Genomic DNA, 21,170 nt, shown 5'->3' with positions numbered 1-21,170 from the left:
CATGATTATATAATCTAATTTGTACTAAATTTTAATTATCTATGATGAAGAAAAATCATTACTAGTCCATACAACCAAGTGCTAAATGATAGCAGTTTCCTAAATTACAAGTAATGATTTTAAATAGATGCTCAAAAATGTAACAGCACTTTATTGGTGGAATAGGTGTCAGTTTGTGAAACTAGATAATTTTATTATTCCCACTTGAAAAGTCTTTCTTTTCAGTTTAAATAATTGTAGCATAAAGTCGCTTTCGAACATTCAGTGTACAACTTGGGCCAGGCTTTGCAACAAGTAAAGATGAAAATGATTAAACTGCAAAGGAATACTTTTTGGTTGGTTGCACAAAATAACACATCATTCATTGTGAGTGCTGTGTATATATGGGCATACATATGAGCAAAAACCATTCACGTTTTCCAGGTTTTTAAATCTCTTAATTATATAAAAGTAAAAGCATTGTCAGAGAAAGGCATGTTAAAAGCTTCCTGAATAAAATGGCTGCTTTTGGTTTGAGAGTCTATTCCCTTAAAATACTCTAGTTCCAGAGGGTTTGCATCTCATTTCTTTTTTTTTTTTTTTTTTAAATTAATTATTTAATTTATTTTTGGCTGTGTTGGGTCTTCATTTCTGTGCTAGGGCTTTCTCTAGTTGTGGAGAGCGGGGGCCACTCTTCATCGCGGTGCGCGGGCCTCTCACTGTCGCGGCCTCTCTTGTTGTGGAGCACAGGCTCCAGACGCGCAGGTTCAGTAGTTGTGGCTCACGGGCCCAGTTGCTCCGCGGCATGTGGGATCTTCCCAGACCAGGGCTCGAACCCGTGTCCCCTGCATTGGCAGGCAGATTCTCAACCACTGCGCCACCAGGGAAGCCCCCCCATTTCATTTCTTATAGTCTTAGTATACATGGTATGAGACAAAAGGGGCCGAGGATAAAATCAGGCAGAAGAACCTAAAGAAGAAACAAGGAAACTTCTTTGTGTCAGTTCCTGGACCTCTCTCTTTAAAGCATGCTCTGCAACAGGCCAGGGAGGAGAGGGTGAGTGCAGGTGTGAGCGGCTCAGTCGCACCTGGTGGTGAACAATGAGGCAGGACTAGCATCTCTCTCCTTGGTGCCAGCTTCCATCGTAGCGCGAATGAGACTGCAGCGTCCCCACGGGAAGTCAGGTGAAGGCCTGGCTCTGGTGCTCCTCAGAATGGCTTGTACTTATTATTCTCATGTTCTGCTTCTCTTCCTCGTTCCCTACCTGTAATACAAGTAACGCAAATGATACGGTTTTTGAAATCTGTGCTTCCATCAGGCACTCATGTTTCTCTTTACAACCTAAGAACAAACTTCTCCGTCCTCAAGATGCTTTAAGGTGAGTCAGCCAGTTAAAGGAATGAAATCACCATGGTCCAAAGTAGAGCTCACTTATTAAAAATAAATAAATAAAGAATGGACTTGACTATGCATTGTGCAAAGCAAGGCCTTTACTATTTTTAAAAGCCAGTGATCTAGAGTTAAGGCCAAAATAAACATGACTCAATGACTTTGACTTCACAAAGTAACTTCACAAAAGAAAAAAAGAGAGGCTTATAGAAGCTAACAGAGGTGAGAGTCTGCTCGTAACTATAAACATTTCTGAGACCCCTTTAGCATCTCAGTATTACGTCAGTTGTCCCCTTTAAGTGCCCTCACCATATCCTTGTTGACACGTATATCTTATTTATCACACTTATAGCTATGATTTTGAATAGTACTAACTCTCCCAAAGTTACAAAGAAGAGACAGTTTTCTTATTTCTCATATGACCCCCTTCAAATGGTTTTCGCATTCAGTAACATCTCAGGTAAATCCCATGGTTGTCTGATCACTTTCAGGTGTTATAAAAAAGATCAGTCCTGTCAAATTTAAAATTATAACCTCATATCCAGGGTAACACTCCCGTCTCTCCAGCCCTGGTTTGACTAATAGCTTGAGTCAGGAGTGGAGCTTATCTACTCAACTCCGATTTCCATTTGGTTTTGTGTTGAAACAGGTGGGAGGGATTTGACACAGGAGGTTGGTTCTGTTTCTTTAATGGCTCCTGCTGTAGACCCTTGTCAGTCACTGCTCTTACCCACCCCCAACCCAATCTTCAACTGGTCATAGACACCATCTGCGGGGCAAAGTACCCAAATGATTGCACTTCTTTGGGGTTCACATGTGGACACTTCAGGAGCGTCCTCAATTTTGTGACACAAGGATCCACTCTAGCTTGACTTCTGACCTCTCCTCAGCTCCTTCCTGATGAACACCCCCCCCCCCCATCCTACAGCCTCTAGATGTATTTTTGCCCAGTTGCTAGCCTTCTTAGGTGTGGTATCAGCATGCTGATTTAAGCCCAGCTACTTCTTAGGCCATAGGAAAGGCAACAATTCTTGCTAATCCACTCCTGAGGCAACTGGTATAGCAGCAAGCAATGTTCTAATTACACATCGTATTTCAATTGCCTGATGGCTGACTTCTACTACACTACCCTGAAACAACCTTGAGCATGGGAGAGGGAGGGGATCGTGGTCATATCTGAATTTTCAGAACCAGGCTTAGTGTCTGTTACAGAGCAGGGGTTCATTAAATAGCTGTAAAATTAGTGAGTAGATAAATTAACAAATGTATTTTTATGGTGCAGAAAAATCCCAGGATATTGATAATGTTATAAAGAAAGAAATATAACCATTTAGTTGAAGTATAGTAGCCAACTCTTTTCCTACTATTTAATATTTTTAAAATTCCACATATGAAATCCTATGATACTTCAGATGAATTGAGTATTATTTGTGCAATATTTATGCTCCGTTTATAAAGCTTATCAATTTTGGGAAAAGTTGTGAGTCGTGGAGACTGTGTGACAGACAGATTTCAGGACACCTCAGCCAGGCAATCACTTTACTTAAATGCGTTGTCAAATATAAATATAGTTGACACTTGAACAGCACAGGTTTGATCCACTTATATGCACTGATCCACTTATGTGGATTTTTTTCAGTAGTAAATACAGCAGTACTACATGATGGATGGTTGGTTGAATTCGGATCTTGGATATGCATGGCTGACTAAATTAGATGGCATTTTTCAGCTGTGTGGAGGATCGGTGTTCCTAATCCCCAAGTTGTTCAAGGGTCAACTGTAGTCTTATAGCTTTGAAGAAACACCAGTTGTCCCTGGCAACAGGATGAGTGACATTTCTCTAAGCCATTCAGTTCACAGTCCACACTCCATTTCACCTCAATTCTTAGAGCCTAGAGTTTCTACATGTGAGCATTGGGACCTTCAGGGCAGCGTGTGAGTTTTGTTGTTGTTGTGTGTTTGCTTTGTCTAGGCAAGGGAACATGGAAAACACATAATAGTAACAATTTCACTTTTGACCAATCACAAAAATTTCTTAGTGTGGTAATTTCTAACACTACTGGTTTATTCTTATTTTTTTAATAAAGGTAAAAAAATAGTAAACTGCATTTTGTAAATTAGTATTTTTGCTTTACCTTTACATAAGTTTTCCTTAACCAATCCTAAATTCTACTCTCTACCCCCAAATTGTCTGTTAATAAAAAAAAAAAATTTACAGACAACCCTTTTTGTTAACAAAGCTTTTTAGAAGCTACTTTAAAGTATAAATGGAAACAAAGACAAGGGCCTCATGGGACAGGTGACTGACTGCTTGGATTCAACGCCCTGCTCCATTACTTCCTAACTGAGGACCCTAGGACAGTCAACCACATCTCTGCATTTTAGTTTCATCATCAATAAAGTAAGGAAAGTAATATAACTTACCCCATGAGTTCATTAAACAGAGAGCCAAGGACTAAACTGATTTATCAACAGGTGAAAAGCTCTGGATTATTGACATTTGACCAAAGGTGTGTTTGTTTGTTTTAAGCACTCAATGTTCAGAACACATTATAACATGAAAAACATCAGTTTCAATTTCATTACCCAGGTTGTTTGTAGATTAGAAATCCAAGGCATAAAGAGTGGTTTGCTGACAGATATACATGCCTCCTCTGCTCAGTCCAAACATCCTGAATGTGGAAAGTACTTGAGGGGTATCCCTTGGCTATGGCTTCAGAAGGATGCTCCTGGAGGTCCCCTGTTCACTGAATTTCCTTCTGAGAAATGCTTTTACAAGTGCACAGCTCTTTTCCATTAAAAATGTGCTATGAGCTTTACTAAAACTCGGAAAAGTTGTCAGATGAGGGATTACTGTCCCCATTTTACAGATAAGGAAAATGAAGCTCAAAGAGGTTAACTGAGGCACACAAGGTCACATCACTATTTAATAGCAAAGTTAGGATTAGAATCCCATTCCTCTGCTTTTCAACCCCAGATTCCATCTGCTGTGTGTTGGCAGAAAACCTGAAAGGTTATCACAACAGAAAGAAAGTTAATTCAGCTGCAGATTGATTAACCTAAAGGGGAATCCAATCAATGTTGGTAGAGAGCCAGAAGTGCTTTTCTTTCTACACTGATGTTTTTACCAGGACAGCCCAGTCTCTCGCATCTGGATCAAAATCAGAATTCCAAATATCAGAACAAGTTAAATGACTTTTTCCTCTCTGTAGTTGCATCTGTCTGTTTTGTGTGGTAGCTAGATATATTGTTAAAATTTCTGGCTGACATCTTGGAGTAACTCTCTTCATTATACTGATTTTTGTGGTCATCCCCAGCATCTTTCTGGATTTGTGATTGTTGGATGATGAATCTAATAAAAGATTAAATATTCACATGATTCAAAGTCAAAGTACAAGGGCAGCTTAGAATTTCTGTTAGATCGATTACCATTTAGAAGGGTACGTCTGCAGCAAAACTTCCTCCTTTGAATGGAATACTGGCTCACATTCAGGAAATGACATTTTAAGTGCGGCCTTACCAACTTGAACTGAGAGCTTGTTTTGCTTAACAACCAGAGGGAATAAAGATCTAGGTAAAACCAGGAGGGTAAGATTTTATGATTACTATAGGAATATGAAATATGTGTGTTCCTTTCATTTTCATAACACATAAATAGTCATAACTTAAAACCATCTATCTGTTGCAATTTTGCTTTGTGTTGCCGTGATCCCCTTTTAATTTTTTTCACATTCAATTTTTCTTTGTGAACAAAAAAGGCTGAGTATTCATTTTGTATTAATTGGAATACATGTGCTACTTTTGGCAGAAATGTCTATATTTTCATTTATTATAATAATCAATTTTTTCTCATTAATTCTAAAACTATCCCACCTTACCATTCTATATTTCTAAAGCACATTACCATCTGTACTTGTACATTCATGATCTCATTTGATTCTCACAATATCCGATGAAGTAGAACTTTATAAAAGATGTTGTTTGCCATTGTAAATTTGTATATTACAATGAGATGAGACTTTTTGCTTTGGGGAAAATATTATTTTGACTTGAATATTGCATAGTTTGTGAATGTGAAAACAATTGGATAGTCCCTTAATTCATAACTTCCTAACTTCAGGTGATTTTCCAGAAATGCTTACTCCTTCAAAGTAAAGATACATTCTATTTTTAAAGAATGATTAGAAAAATGGGTAACAATGATTATTTAAGGAAAAAATTGGGTCAACTTCATCTTTTTATCAGAAAAATGAAATAATTCTATAATCTAACCTGTTTCTTTAAGATGTGCAACAAGGGCCAGGAGCAAAGAATCTGCAATATTCTTTATAATTTCATGGGGTCTTCTGAGGAAATGTGCCAATTTTATGGGGACTCGTAGGGAAAAATTTTGATTTCATGTGGATTTGAGTGGAAAGGTAAATTTCATGGGATTTCTAAAAATGGCCGGGTTTCTCAGGATCCATGAAATCTATGGCAGCCATGGAGAAAATGCACTGCTCTTGTTATGGAGTAAATTTTAGTACAGTTTGGCAAAACTTTATTTCTTATACACCTGCTATGATGTACATTACACATTTTGTGTCTTTTTTAAACACTTACCTTTTCATAGATGTGTGTGAATACTAAAGGTGGTACTTTGTGTACATAATGACAAGGTGGTTACTTTGTCAGTTGCTTAGAGCATATGTTAGGTGGTCACTAACACACATGTGACTCATGTGGTCACTTATGTTGGAGCCAAGGTCAGGATGGTGGTGCTTAGAGTTTTGGTGTTCCTAGTCAGGGAATGGATAGAAGCCCTTCATTCCCTTTGCCATAGTCTTCAGCGGGTCAGAGAACATTAGGCTTAGAGGAGATCTTAGACATCATCCCGTGTAGTGGTTCTCCAAGCTGTTCCAAGGCCTTAACGTCTGCAAGTGTCCCCTGGGGACACTTAAAATTAAAAGTTAAGTTAAAAATTCAAACTCTTTGGCCTTACTCCTTGAGCTGACCCAGATTCTCAGAGGGTAGAGCTTGAGAGTCTGCCTTTTAAATTCAGCTCCCGGGGTAATTCTCATCCTCATATACAAGTACACTGGAGTTGGAGAGCCACTGTTCAAATCCAATTTTCTTTCCAATTCAACTATTACATTGTCTCTCATGACTTCTAGATCTTCTTTAAGACCACTCCTTACAGGAGGGTTGGAGCCTGGTGAGGTACCATTAGCAGGACTTGTGGCTGGAACTGGGGCTGGGCCATAGAGAAGGCTGTTGTGAAAGAAAAGATGTCAAAGCTCAGGTCTGGAAGCTTGGGCCCGTGGAAGCATAGTCACTACAACTGCTATAATTCAGGTGTGCTACATCGGTAACAAACAGTGTTTCCATGATGCATTTTTTTTTTTTCTCTGAAATGGTGAACAACTCTTGATAAAGTCCCAAAGAAAACAAAATAAAATTTTACCTCAGTTTATATGGTACCCGCCTTCATGCAAAATTCACTATAAATTAAAACAGTGAAAACCACTTTGTTTTAATATGTAAAATGGTGTTAGATTCTAATTCAGATAATTAGGAAAAGATTTTTCACATACTTGATTGTCCAATGGGACATTAGGAAGTAGTGTGTGGTACAGGAACAATCTTCCTTGTTCAGAGCTGCTGGCATTGGGAGACCTCCAGCATCCTGTCCTTTTGTCTTCTAAATGCTCATAATGCCTCCTAATACTGTGACAACAAAAACTTCCCCAAATTTTCAGACTGCCTTCTAGGGTGGTAATTTCCCTCTGAGAACCATTTTCACTGGTTTTCTTACTTTTCAACCACACCATGTATAGATCTTAGTAAAATGGAAATCTACTCATGTAATTCTCTTGCTTCAAGTCTTTCAGTGTTTCTCTGTTCCTTTCAGGGTCAAGTTCAACAATTTAGCTTAGCACACAGAAACCAGCATGGTCTGGTCACTTTCATTCCTCTAGTTTCATCACCCATAACTCTAGGCATATTGGTTTGTTTAAACACCATGCTACTTTACACCTCCATGTCTTCAGATGTGCGTTTTTTTCCCCCTTGAATATGATCTCTCTTCACTTTGCTCATCCAAAGCTCAAGCGTGACATTTTTGGCAAGGCCTCTTGGACAGCCAACTTTGATTATATGGCCTCTCCTCTGCGTTCTTGTAGCAGTAACCTAAGCATACATTTTACTGTGATTGTTGGTTTATTCAACCTCTTAAAGTAAGAACTTTGATGTTCCTCTGTAAAATATTTATATTTTTTTTAACATGGCCTACAAAAATCTTCAAGGTATGCTCTTGCATATCTGTCTGGCCTCATGGCTCATCATCATCCACCAACACTTAGTTTTTCAGCCATATCTAAAACTTGCCTTTCAATTCTTAGAACTTCTGTTACCCTAGAGTCTCTACTCTTGGACATGCTGGAAAAGTTATTTCTTTTCTCATAACCTGTATAACTCTTGCTCAATCTATAAGTCTCAGCAGAGATTGTCATCAAATTCATTGGGAATCTATTAGGGGTATGTATAGTGGTTGGTTTTGAGTGAGGGTGTAGAAGTTATGGAGACATGGCCTTAGTTGATATGAAGCTAGTAATCCAATGATAAATCTTCCCTCTCTCCTGAGGCTGGATTAAGAGCCCTTCCTCCATCCAATCTCTAGAACAGCACTTATAATATTGCATATGGACTGTCAGCTTCTTGAGGAAAGACAGTGAGCCATCTCATTGTCAGCACCTGGCAGAGTGCTTGACTCATAGTAGGCACTCCAAGAGTGGGTGAAAACCTAGGATGTTCACTAATTATCAAGACAGCCAATATACCAATTATTAAAAAGTTCTTGAGTGGCAGTGTTGAGGATACCTCCTTCTTATTTTGAGTCCTGATCTTTATCTAGTACAGTATTTTGAAATAGATCCTCACATAGTTTTCTAGTGATTTTTTTCCTTTCCTTCTTCATTTTTCAGTAGAGTTTTCCTTCTTGATAACAGCCCTGGAGCTCTGATTTACCACTTCTGACCTCTCTAATTTCCTATACAGGAGAGGTCAGGAAGGCGAGGTTAACATTTATACAAATCACTTTGTGTGGACCCTGGGTGCAATGATGGAGGTCAGCTGTATGTGCCCCCCACCCCCCAAATTAAATATCTGAAAGGAAATATTACTTCTTAAAATCCCCCTGCTTCCTAGTTACCAAAAAGTTGAAAGGAAAACAGATGGCAGGCCTGGATCCTACAGACTGTACATTTTCTTAATTCTTTATGGAATACTTGGTTTTCTAGTTAGGTAAAATCTGATTTTGTTTATCTGCATGTGAGTAGGCTTCTGCGAAATATGAAGGAAATTTATAAGTTCTGGAAAAAAGTCTGCATGTTTATAATTTTGATTCCTAAAGCACAAGACTACAAGACAAACAGATGTCCCTTCCCCAGTTAACACAAACTAAAAAATGAAATTTCTTGTATTTTACTATTCTGTTTATTTAGAATGAAATGAAAAAATTAAGGCCCTTCCTAGCATAAGTGACCATGAGAAAAGTTGTAGAACTTTTCATTCTGGACTCAGGGATAACCTTTAAAAAAACAGAAAATACCCACCCTCTGTGTAGAAATATACTGAATGTATATTTTTAAAGTACTGCATAAAATAGTTATTATTTTAAATATAAAAGTCCAATAAAGCTAAAAATGTTACATGCTATAAGATGTTTACATAATGATCTTAAAACAGTCTTACCAAATTCCCTGCCAGTAAACATTTTTACTTTTCTCCCTGAATTGCAAAATTACATTTGAAAAGTATGTTACTTTTATAGTAGAAAGCAAGAAAGAAAAATTCTCGGATAAGAGATCCATGGACTCGGGGCACAATAATTAAAAAAAAAATCTTTCAAATAATGTAGATTGGGTACTGGGTCCATCTTCATTGTCCACTGGTCTAGACCACTACTCTCGGAGCCGAGAGGAATTGACTTCTGGTCCTGGCTTTACTTTCTTCCAGCCAGGTTCCTTGGCAAAGAACCTTCAATTCTCTGAGCTCCGATTTCCTCATCTGTATAAAAGAGAATTTCACTTCACAGGGTTGTTGGTATATAGAAACAATAAAATGAACTGTGTGTAAAAAAAATATTCAAATAAGCTAGATACTGTATGATAGTAAAATATTATTATAATTATTGCAATGTCTTATTCTTGCCTAATGTAACCTCTAATCCTAACTTCGTTCTTTGTGAAGATAGAAGTTGCTCAGATACACTTGATATACAGAAACTCACTAAGCTTTTAAAAAATCTTTTAAGGTGCATTAGCATTCATCTTGCTGGATGCATTCTTAAGATACCTCCATGCTATCATTAATACTTTGGGTACTTGTAGAGTTAAGTGATTTTCATAAATCAAGCCCTTAAATTACAGAAAGTAAGCAGTGTGGAGAAATAGATATTTAAAATAGAAAATTAAAAATACATAAATTTCTTTAAAATCAGCCCCCAACTTTATTTTGGTGGCTTCAAACATTTTAAATTAAATAAATTCAACAAAAAACTAAACATGTTACTAATATTTAGCTCTATTTTCCTTCCAAAAGGACCATGGCATGATTTTTAAGAAAATATTTCATACAGCTTCATAGTATGTTGTTGTTCTTCCTATTATAATTACGCCCATTTTTTTTTTTTTTTTTCTCATAGAGTCAGAGTTTCTATTTTTGCTAGCTCTTGGTACCAATTTCACTATTGAATTCTGTGAATATCAACCTGGGCAATCAAAGGAACTCATTCAAGTGCTCCCACCCCCTTGAGACATGATCAAGACACAGGGCTAAATTTGGGGTTCCAGCTCCTACCCCCAAATGGCAGTGGACTGAAGCCACGCTTAGCCTTCATAAAAGATTCATGACAATCCGGGGAATGGCTGGGCTCTGACCCTGTATTAGGTATGCGAAGATCCAAGCTGCTCTCTACATAACTCAGGGCAGAATAGGGATTGCTTTGTAGGTACCCCGGATGTTTTAAAGTTTTCTTTTAACCCAGTGTCTTTGAAATTTCTCAGCATTTTTTTGTGTGTGTGAGTGAAGAGAGCTGACGTTCCCTAGGGGCAAATCCTGTTTTCGGCTCCTCTTTATACCAAAGGTCTTCTTGCATTTTATCTTATATCTCCTCCTACAAGCTAAAGATTTGAGCAGCTCTTCTTTTCTGACGAGATTTAAGGGATGGACGCTGCAAGGACATCCATCGTCCATTGGATCTTAAATGCTTTACTCGATGTATAGAAAGTAAATGCAGGAGTTTTCATTCATCCCTAACCTTCTTGTTTGGCCCTTAGGCCTTTTTATTAGAGTCCCTGGATTCCCAAATCCCTAGACATTTCTGAAGAAATATTTGAAATCTTCACTTCAAAAAGAAAATGATAAAGTGATATTTTTATCATTGGATACTTTATAAGAATTAGCTACAAGTATTTTTTGTGTTTTTCTTTTAAGACAAAGAGAGGTAGTCATAAACTTTCATGCCCCAAGACCACTTGGGTGTGCTACTTACTACACAGTAATTTAACTGAATTTTCGCACAAGTCCTAGTGAGTAGGTATTATAAATGCAATTTTAGATGGGCAGAAACAGGCTCAGGAAGGTTAGGTAACATACTGACATCACACAGCTAATATGTAGTAGATCCAAAATTCAAAACGAATTTTGTCTGATTCTAAAGCCCACGCTTTTTCCACTGACTCCTAATGCCTCATAGAAAAAAAGAAATTGAGGTACGTAACCTAACCAGGGAATGATGGAGATTTATGTTCCAGTTCCCTGGTTTCTGAGCAGTTCTTCGATGGAGTGGTGATAACATCACTATATTTCGTTTCAGGGTTGTCGAATATAGTGGACACTGGTAACTAGAACCAGTAAAAAACTTAACATCTCTACCTCTGTCCTCTTCACAGCCCTTCTAAAACTTGTATAAACACTTCCTCTCAAAAGATTTCCTCTCCCCTCCACCCATGCTTTGCTTTGCTAGAATTTTCTTGAGACACCTACTTTCCCACCTCACTTGCTGCAGGGCACTATGAAACAGCCGGGTAGATAAATGGTATCAGAGAAAAAGAAAGGGAACCATAATAGGTTAATTAGGGCTTACCTTCTCCTGGATTAAAAATGATGCATGAGGTATTTTGGTAACATGACTGCATTGTAATTTCTCATTAAACAAAAACTTCTCATAAAATAGAGCAGAAATGAAAAAAAAATCCTTTTGCACTTGACTCAGCTTTACTTCCTAGTCCACAATTGGCTAGGATCAGGTGAATTTTAATCCTTTATTTGCCACTGACAGTAAAGTAAGCCACTATCTGGCTGGAATCAAAAGGGAGGCACTTCCGTGGAAGGGAACTAAATTTATATATTTATTTGGTAATATTTACTCAACCTTAGTTTATAACAGAAGACTGTGTTTGCAGCTCCAAAAGGTTCTAAAGAAATGGAATAAAAAATATCCAAGATTTTCCTGTCACTATCAGCTGTTTCTGAGGAGTCTTTAACAAGACTCGTTTGCTTTTTCATAGAATCATTTATTCACACTTATTGACAAAACTTATGGGTTTTGAGGCTTTTGCTGGATGTCAGGCGCAGTTCTAGGTACTGGCAGGTAATAGCAGAAAACAAAACCTGAACTTTTGGTAAGCAGCTAGTATTCCACTGTGTGTGTATGTGTGTGTGTTTGTTGAGGGAGAATTTAAGGGTGTTTATGTGTATATGGCAGGAGGGAAACAGATAATAAAATATATATATATAAAATCTGTTAGGTGCCATAAGAGGATGCCACTGATGATGGGTGCCATAAAGAAAAATAAAACCAGGGTAATGAGTTTGAGAGTGACTGAAGGGGCTGGTAGTTCCCATCTTAGAATAGTCCAAGGAGCCTCTGATAGGTTATTTTTTGAGCAGAGACCTGAATAAAGTGAGGAAATGAGCCTTGTGATTATCTGGGTAAGAACATTCCAAGCAGAGGAAACAGTCGAGACAATGGCCCTGAAGCAGGAGCACGTCTGACATTTTTCAGCAACAGCAAAGAGAGCAGTTTGGCTGGAAGGGAGGAATGAGTGGAGTGGTAGGAGCACCATGAAAGGCTGAACCTTATAGGGTCTTCTAGGCCATAGCAAAGGTTTTGGACTGTACATTGTATGAACTGGGAAGCATTAGTGGGTTTTGAACAAAGAGGGCTCGCTCTGGCTGATGTGGTCAGAATAGACTCAGGGAGCATGCATGGACCTTTGTTATATTTATTTACCTCCTCTGGACAAAATTATAAGGTTGTAGAGGGGACTGAGCGAGATAATACATATAAAGGGCAATTGAGTTCATATGCACTAGGATCCTAAAACATGAAAGTACTCAGTATGTTAGCTGGAGAGCCAGCATCATTAAGTGGTTTGGAGATGAGCTTGGGCATTTCACTGTCTGGGTTCAATCCTAGCTCCATTTCTTATGTGTGTGATTTTGGAAAAGTTACTGAACTCCTGCATGCCTTTCATTTCTCGTCTATAAAGTATGAATAACAATAGTGTCTACTTCATAGAATCATTGTGAAAATTCAAATGAGCCCATCTTAGTAAAAGACTTAGAGCATCACATTGCAAATAGTAAATACTCAGTAAAAGGCTGGGAGTATCCCTGCATAGCATTTTTACTTTACAAAGTGGTTTCACGTGCTGTGTCTCATAAGAGTGATCCGCATAAGTATTGTTATTCCAACTTTGTTGATTAAGGAGTTGAGGTTCAGAGAAGTGAGTTGGCTTGCTCAAGCTCACCTAGCTGGAAAGCAGTCAGGCTAGGATCAAGCCCAGATCTTCCAAATCCAAGTCCTCTTTTCATTATGCTCTGCTGACTTTGAATATTTACATGAGTCTAAGAGGAACTCAAGGTCAGGCCTCCTGACTCTAAATTGATTATTACTTCTATCTTATCATAGCTCTTAATAAAATCTTTGTGTAAAAAATGAATATATGCATTAATGAAAGAAATGACATGAGAAAGGAAGACCCTTTAGAGAGAAGACAACACGTTCAGGTTTCTAGAACATGAAACATAGATTTGGGAGACTGGATATCAATCAGTTGGTGACACACTGTATAAATCTGAGAAAATTGCTTAACATCTTGAGTCCTTGGTTTCTTCATATGCTAAATGAAATCTCAGTATATTCTCATATCTGCTGGCTAGATTTTTGAAAATATATGCCAAGATAAAGATGGAAACATTTAGAAAAAAATGCTACATGTACCACATGTGTTGCTACTATTAAACTTCTCTGAGAAAATTCAGATCTAGACACCTCTAAACTACCTTCTGGGGTTGGTTAGTAAGCATTTGCTCAAAAACTTGAATTCTTTGCACTTTTCGGAGGGGGAGAGTAGATTAAAAACTTTTTTCTAGTGGCTTGAATTCATGGGAATTTTTACAGCTAGCTTGGACAAAGTCATTCACTCCCACCTTCTTCTTGACTTTTTGTGGTAGAAGAAACCACCTAAGTTCTTTCCCAACCACTGGTACCATGGGAACTCAAACATCCCACTCCTGGGAAACACTTAACAAAACTGTCTGTTGGTGTCACTGAGCAATTATTGTGCTGTAATAGAGACTTTTACAAAGTGCTTTTGGGGTGTGGTAGTTCAAAGTATGCCTAATTTTGGTGCTGGATGGGGAGGATCAAGGAAGATGGGCCACAGATGATGCTTCAACCAAGCCTTGAAGTATAAGGAAAGGTTTTCCAGGTAAATAATTGGAGTGGGAGAAAAGGTATTTAAGCAGAGGAGGACCTTTGCAGTGTCATCAAGCACAAGAGAATGTATTGTCCTCAAGGACATTAAAAGGCTCAGGACAGGTTGGATGGAGCACAGGAGGTAATGGCAGGGGATGAGATTGAATACGGAAGCAGACTTTAGAGCACTTTTTCTGGGGGTGATACAGTAAATGGCCCAGTTTTAGCAGGACAGTAATGTAATCAGATTTGATTTATAGAAAACTTTGCTAATGGATAGATTGGAGTCTGAAATATCAATGAGGTTGCTATTTCAGTAGGCTGAGTGAAATATTCTTGAAGCAGGAACTAAGGCTATGAAGCTGAGAGATGGAAACTGACTCTAAAAAAAAAACCTTTTTTTTTTTTTTGAAGTAGAATGTATAAAACTGTTGACCAATTGGATGTGGATATTGAAGAAAAAAGAAAAAATCTAAGATTATCTCTCCATTTATGAGTTTTCATTCACAGCGGTAAAATGGGAAGAGGAGGAGGTTGGCAGATAGGCAAAGGGATTGAAGGTCAATGAGTTACAGTCATGCATGTAATAAGCTTGGGGTATGTGAGGGACAGTCAGACAATGTATTTGTAGACAGTTTCATATGAGGTTTTAGAACTCAAGCAAAGATTTGGAATGGAAATACAGATTTGGGAGGTTCAGAAATGTGGGTGATAATTAGATAGGGAAGTTCAGGGTAAATAATAGAGTGAAAAGAAACAAAAATAATGAGATCATCTTGGAAACACCAACTTGAAAGAGTACATAGAGCGAGAGGAATCCACGGGGGGAAGAAAAACAAAAAAAAAAGAGGAGCAAACAGAGCAGTTGGAAGGACAACAAGGAGGCCCTGACGTCTTTGAAGCCAAAGACAAGAGTTTGAAGCAGAGTGTAAACCCCACACTGAAAACGCTCTTTGTGTTTGGCTATCAGGAGGCCATTAGTGACCTTTACCGAAGCAGTTTTACTGTAATGGTGAGGCCAGAAGCTAACTTGCTGAGGCTTGGGAGTTAATGGGGTCTGGGGGCTGTGGAGAAGCAGAGCCCATGAGTCTGTGCCTTTTTTTTCTCCCCCTCCCGCCAGAGAAAATTTATAAAGGGATGGCATACAGTTATAACTAGAGAGGACATTTTTGGTGGGGAGATATTTGAGCATACTTACAGGTTGAAGGGAAAGAAAAAGATTGATGTTTTAGAAGGGAGGAGAGATTTAACAGAGCAATGTCTTAAGGAAGCACAAAGGTTGAATTCGTTTGGAAGGAGGCAGAAAAATTCTTTCCGTGAGACTGAACTTCCACTCAGTGGATGGACAGAGGTGGCTCAATCATCCACTGTGTTAAGGCTGTTTTCTGGATTTAACAGCTTTCAATGTTCAGGGAGAGTGTAACCTATATACATCCCCATAAAGAAGAACAAATATGGGTTTGCCCCTAAACCATGAGACAGTTGGGTGTCAAAATATTTCATAACAATAATAGACCAAAGCATGGTAAAACTGATTTGTATAGGTCATTTTTTTGAATTTCTACCCTCCCTCCAGAGGGTAAGAACTAGTCAGGTGATTGGAAGAAGGTCAGAGGCTCTATGGGACTGACCAGTTTAGATAAGCACTCAACATTATCTGATGTTTAGCAAGACTGAACCCAAATTCCAGACCTGGAGGTTTGCCCAGCTGCACATCCTATCTGGCTTATGCTTCTTCCCATAGGCAAATAAGTCAGAATCAGACGGCGGGTGGCAGATACCAGGCCATATGCATATTTATAATATTGCAAACTTGCCATCCAGCTGACTAAGCCAAATTAAGCACATAAGAAATGAAAAGTTTAGATGGAAGCTGATGTTTTTAGGATTCCAGGATGTGGCTCTGCCAGATCAGTGTGTTAACTTAATGAGAGAGAGCAGCTCGCATTTCAGGAAGGAAAGCAGCCACGTTGCCCTGACAAACTCAATCCCTCCGCGCAGGTCGTGCGCCTTGTAGAGCCCCTCCCAACCCCGAAAAGCACTCATTTAACTCACTGTAAAAATACACCCAGGGTTAGGGTACTGCCTGTCTGATATCGGTAGCCTTTTCTGCAGGCGGCAGTAATTACTCTATAAATACATTGCTTCTGAATTCTCTTTAATGCACAGTTCTTTGTTCCTTTCTGCTCATGTCCTCTTTTGCTTTTGAGCCATTTCCTGTCTCTCCCTTCTCAATATGCAGCGGAGTTTTAGACACCTCAGTAATTATCCTTTCTAATCTCTTTTTTCTAATGAACATAAAGCTAATTCCCCCCCTTCGCAGTTATAAACATTGATACTATTTATCATTTTGTTGCTGTTTCTGTGCCTTTCCAAGTCTCTGATATACTTTCTTGTAATCTACTTGAAACCTTGCCCAGTATTTCAGTGGCCTATCCTACTGTGATTAGTGTCCATTGTTAATTTTTGTCAGATCTCTAGTTTTATGTCACTCTTTGTTTTGAATGTTTTACATGGCACTGAGTAAGTGGTTTCAAATTTCTACTTCCTTTTGGCTCTAGATCTTTCTCTTGGTCCATATATACTGTCTTAGTATGTTTGGGCTGCTATAACAAAAACACCACAGACTGAGTGGTTTAAACAACAGCATTTATTTCTCACAGTTCTGGAGGCTGAGAAGTCCAAGAGCAAGATGCCGGCAGAGTCTGTATCTGGTGAGAGCTCAGTTCCTATTCATAGTCTTTTTACTGTGTCCTCACATGGCAGAAGGAGTGGGAGAGCTCTCTTGGGCTTCTTTTATCAGGGCACTAATCCCATTCATGAGGGCTCCACCCTCCTGACCTCATCACCTTCCATAGGCTCCACCTCCTAATACCATTATATTGGGGGGTTAGAATTTCAACATATGAATTTGGGGGCCATGCAGACATACAGTCCACAACATGAGCTTAACAGCTTGTGAGCATTGCAGGCTTTATTTTCTTCTGAGGTCCCAGCCTGAAAATAAAACAGGACTTCACTTGTCAGAGTGTGGAGTGTAAGGAAAAATGTCAAGGCTCTTCCAAAGTGGATTTATGAAGTCCATCATATCAATGTTTTTCCAAGTGAAATGCTGTCTTTCTTAATTCATTCCCCTTTACCCACTAAGCTTACAGGTCCTGTCTGCTCTTGTTTCCTCTACCTTCAACTTATGATCACCCAAGCCAGCACCTAATAGCAGAGCTAGATGGGGAAAATTTCTGTGCCAGATGGCAACCTCTCTCCCATCTCCCCATACCTTACATACACTGAGAGATAGACTTGGCCAAAGGCTAAGGAATTGTTTTGGCTGTAGAACCCTCACTTTTTCATTTTCTGTGCATAGCAGTTAACCCCCAAACAGACTTACTTCCTCTTAAAAGTACTGTGTATCACACTCACCTTTCTGTCTGGGAAAGGAAGTTTATGTTGGGCTTTCCACTTGCACATTTGATAAAATTAAGCTTTGTGGGAGACAGCTACATTTTGCCTTTGTCTCATTTGGGTGATGCAGGGAAGGAAAGAGGTCCAACAAAGGAATATTCTGGGAAGAAAGTCTATTCCCTAATAGTTCCAGTTTATATATAGAACCTCAAGAACCTCATGAATTTTAAAAAGAATTTAATTTGGAAGTATGCACATATTTTATCTTCCAGAGATGTGGTGGTGACTTTACGCAAAAACTCAGATAAGAGGATACTTTCAGGGCAGTAGCTGAGTGGTTTACTGAAAGTATATCTTTCACACGGCAGTGAGCCTCACAACAAAGAGAATCGAAGTGGCTGCAGGAGGACTCTGGTGGAGGGGGCAGTCTGGCCATTTAGCGTGGGGGATGGCGAAGGGTTGGCAGTGTTAGCTCACAAGGTAGAGAAAGGTTAGGGTAGTTGAGGGAAGATTTCCACTGCTGCCCAAAGAAATTCTGAGAAGCCCACTGTGGGAAGAGAGACGGAGCCCCTCCTGTGTAAGTCAGGCCTTGAGGAGGAGTGGGAAGAGTTAGAAGAAGAGGTGACTCCCATTGCAGTTTGTCTAGGACACCAAGATACAGCATCCGGAGAAGGAGTCCCCTGGGGTAGAATCCAGGCTGTGGTCCAGTCCATCCGTGGTTGCGGGGATGATGGGATGTAGCAGCAACAGCCACAGTGATGAAAATGGACAGCAAAGGAACTGAATCCTGGTTCTCACCCATTCATTTTTCCCTAAGTGGTACCTGGGGGAAATATTATTAATTGTACAGTTAAGAAGAGAAACTTCAACTCATTCAGGTCAGTTTAACAAATACTTATTTGGCCCTTTATATATCAAATACTTTGTAAGATGCTGGAAAAATAAGAGGAGCAGCACATGGTATTGCATTCAGGTTGTGTTTTGGGATGTTTGCTGATGTGAGGAGATCACTGTTTTTCATGAGGTGATGTGTAAGCCCTCACACAAATGGTCTCAGACTAATTAAAATGACAAGTTGATACAAGTTGCTGGTGAGGTGCCATGCGTTCTATTTCCTGGCCAAACAGCACAGATGGTGATTGCATGTAATAGAATATGTTCAACCTGGTTAAACCCTTAGGGAAACTTGAGACCACAAAGTATGCGTACTCTGGTTCCTGATCTAGTTGTGTCTTTAAAGACTTATATAACTGCATACCCTTGTAACAAGAATGAAGGGTAAGACTGTTTGATTTAGGGCTTTCAAATGACTTACTTATGGCCAGGAAGTATCCAAGTTCAAAGGGTACAGAGACAAAACAATTAGAATTAAAGTGGCATAAACAGAAACAGTATCATGTTTGTGACAGAATCTGATGGAAATAAAACAGTCATGGCTAAGGTGAAAATCTTGCTTTAGATAGTACTGAAATAACTGTCATGTTTCTGACCACTTTCCCCTATTTCTACTACAGTGAGGTTTTCTGTTTTTCTATTTTTTGCTTTTTTTTTTAAGTTCTTTTTCATTCCATGAAGACAAAGGAACATACCCAAGGACATAGGACCCTGTATTGGAGCCAAGGTTGGAGCTCAGATATTTTTGGCTCTTAATTCTCTGCTGAGTCCATTAGACTATGTCTCCTCTTAGTTCCATTATTTGATTTGCTGTTCTCTGTGTGTTTACATACTCAAAGTGATAAAATACATTTTTGTTCTTATGTTACTAATGCAGTAGAGGTATTTTTCAATTTTGCTGAACTACAGTGCTCTAAACATGGCAAATAACTGCTTTCAACAAAATGTTTTCAAGGCATGCCTCGAAATGGGAGTTAAAAATAGGAATGCAAATGTTAATAACAGTATTGATAAAAGAAACTCTGGCTTCAAAAGCGAGAAATTCAATTAGAAAAAAAAGTGAAAGTATTTGAGGAAAATAGAATATATGAGAGTACTAATGGAAAATTCAGTCCCACGGCATTATTACAAATTAGATAAAGTTTTCCACAACATAGTTCCCTGCAGGTCAGCTAAGATAATAGGGGAATGGTTTTGGGATTGCCAGTTCTCTTTGACTCTAGAGGTTACATCCTAAAACTTTGATACCTTTGATATTTGTAAACAATGAAAATCAGGACTATTTAGTCAAGGGTTTACCCACTGGACCCAGCTTCTTAATGTTCAGACACTCATGCCGATCCTAAACTTTATCCATCTGCATTTCAAAGAGGTTAATGCCTCCTTATGTTTTTAAATCATCTAATATACAAGTGCTTAGGTATGTTGACAAAGGCATTATTATATGAAAGTACTTTAATTTTTATTTGGTTTTCCCCAAAGGAGCTCAAAGTATTTATTAGACTGTCTGTTATTAATTTTCACAGCATGTCTGTGAGGGAAAATCATCCTGTTCATTGCTGTCATCAACATTTTTAGACAATATACTCTTAAGAAACTCTGTGGAACTTAAGAAAGCTACTGTGTCCATCTGAACGGTGCTTACAACCTAAGAGAGCCTGATAAGTTCAACATCACAGATGTCAAAACCATTTATAGTAATGAAATGTTAAGTGCTCTCCAGAGCCAAAGATTCCATGTTCTACCTCCTTAACACATTCCAGTTAATAACTGGAATCTTAATATTTTATATTTTGATACAAAGCTGCTTACTCTGGATCTTTCCTCAAAGGACATGAAGTTCAGCTCATCACTAAACTTTGTGGGAAAGACCTGAACTTATATCCCTGAAGACCTTGAGTGAGCAGGAAATTTTCATATCAGATAAGAGTTTTCATATAACCTGAACAATTGCCCGTAGTTGATGTGGGGATGGTCAGGATAAAGACTTTTGAATACATATAGATATGTGGAATTCTTTTATATGCTGCATATAAATAATATTATATATTTAGAAAGAGAGTTGGGTGAGGAATAATTCTTAAGCCAGCCTTTTAAAAAGTATATATTCAGGAACACCAGTTGCATAACATGCTCTTGAAATGAAAGGTCAATAAATTTGGTAAAGTCTTCATGACTATCTCTCCTTTAGATATTAACCATATGCAGTAGTATATTAAAGACTCTGATATGTCTTTAAGAAACATGTTTTAACCTTGTAAAATCTGTCCAGACTTATTTTAACACCAAATTATTTGTCATGCAGCATCCATAAGGAACAAACACTAGGAAAATAATCTTAATGCATTTCATCTGTGTATTTACCAAGTTTGGTGCATTCCCTCTACACTAGGGGAGATATGTAAGCCATGGTACTTGAATTCAACAAGATCACAATCTAGAAGAGATCTTGTATTTTCTTCATGACATTAAAAAGTTTAAAAAGTTGTATAAAATTATAAATGCTAAGTTCCAAATGACTGAGACAGGCAAGCACATGCCTTGGAAGTTGAGAGGAGTAGTACAGGAAGTAGATTTTTGGTGTCATCTTGGAATTGTTTGTGTCTCCCAAATACACGTTGAAACCTAACCTCCAATGTGATGGTGCTTGGTGGTGGTACCTTTGGAAGGCAGAGCCCTCATGGATGCAATTAGTACCTGTTTAAAACACCCCCAGAGAGCTCTCCGGCCTCTTCTGCCAGGTATGACACAGAAAAGATAG

The 21,170-nt window shown here is 38.6% G+C and overlaps 1 long non-coding RNA gene across 1 annotated transcript in view; it reads right to left on the bottom strand.

Moving 5' to 3' along the window:
- Positions 1 to 888: 888 nt before the first annotated feature.
- The window catches only part of LOC118895735, a 96,169-nt gene continuing 75,887 nt past the window's right edge, over positions 889 to 21,170 (bottom strand). The window contains exon 3 of the long non-coding RNA XR_005020011.1: positions 889 to 1,243. This is a non-coding gene — a long non-coding RNA (uncharacterized LOC118895735). The remainder of the gene's footprint in view (positions 1,244 to 21,170) is intronic.

Source organism: Balaenoptera musculus, chromosome 5 (assembly GCF_009873245.2).
Source record: "Balaenoptera musculus isolate JJ_BM4_2016_0621 chromosome 5, mBalMus1.pri.v3, whole genome shotgun sequence".
Taxonomy (NCBI): domain Eukaryota; kingdom Metazoa; phylum Chordata; class Mammalia; order Artiodactyla; family Balaenopteridae; genus Balaenoptera; species Balaenoptera musculus.
This window is presented reverse-complemented; position numbering and strand designations above follow the sequence as displayed.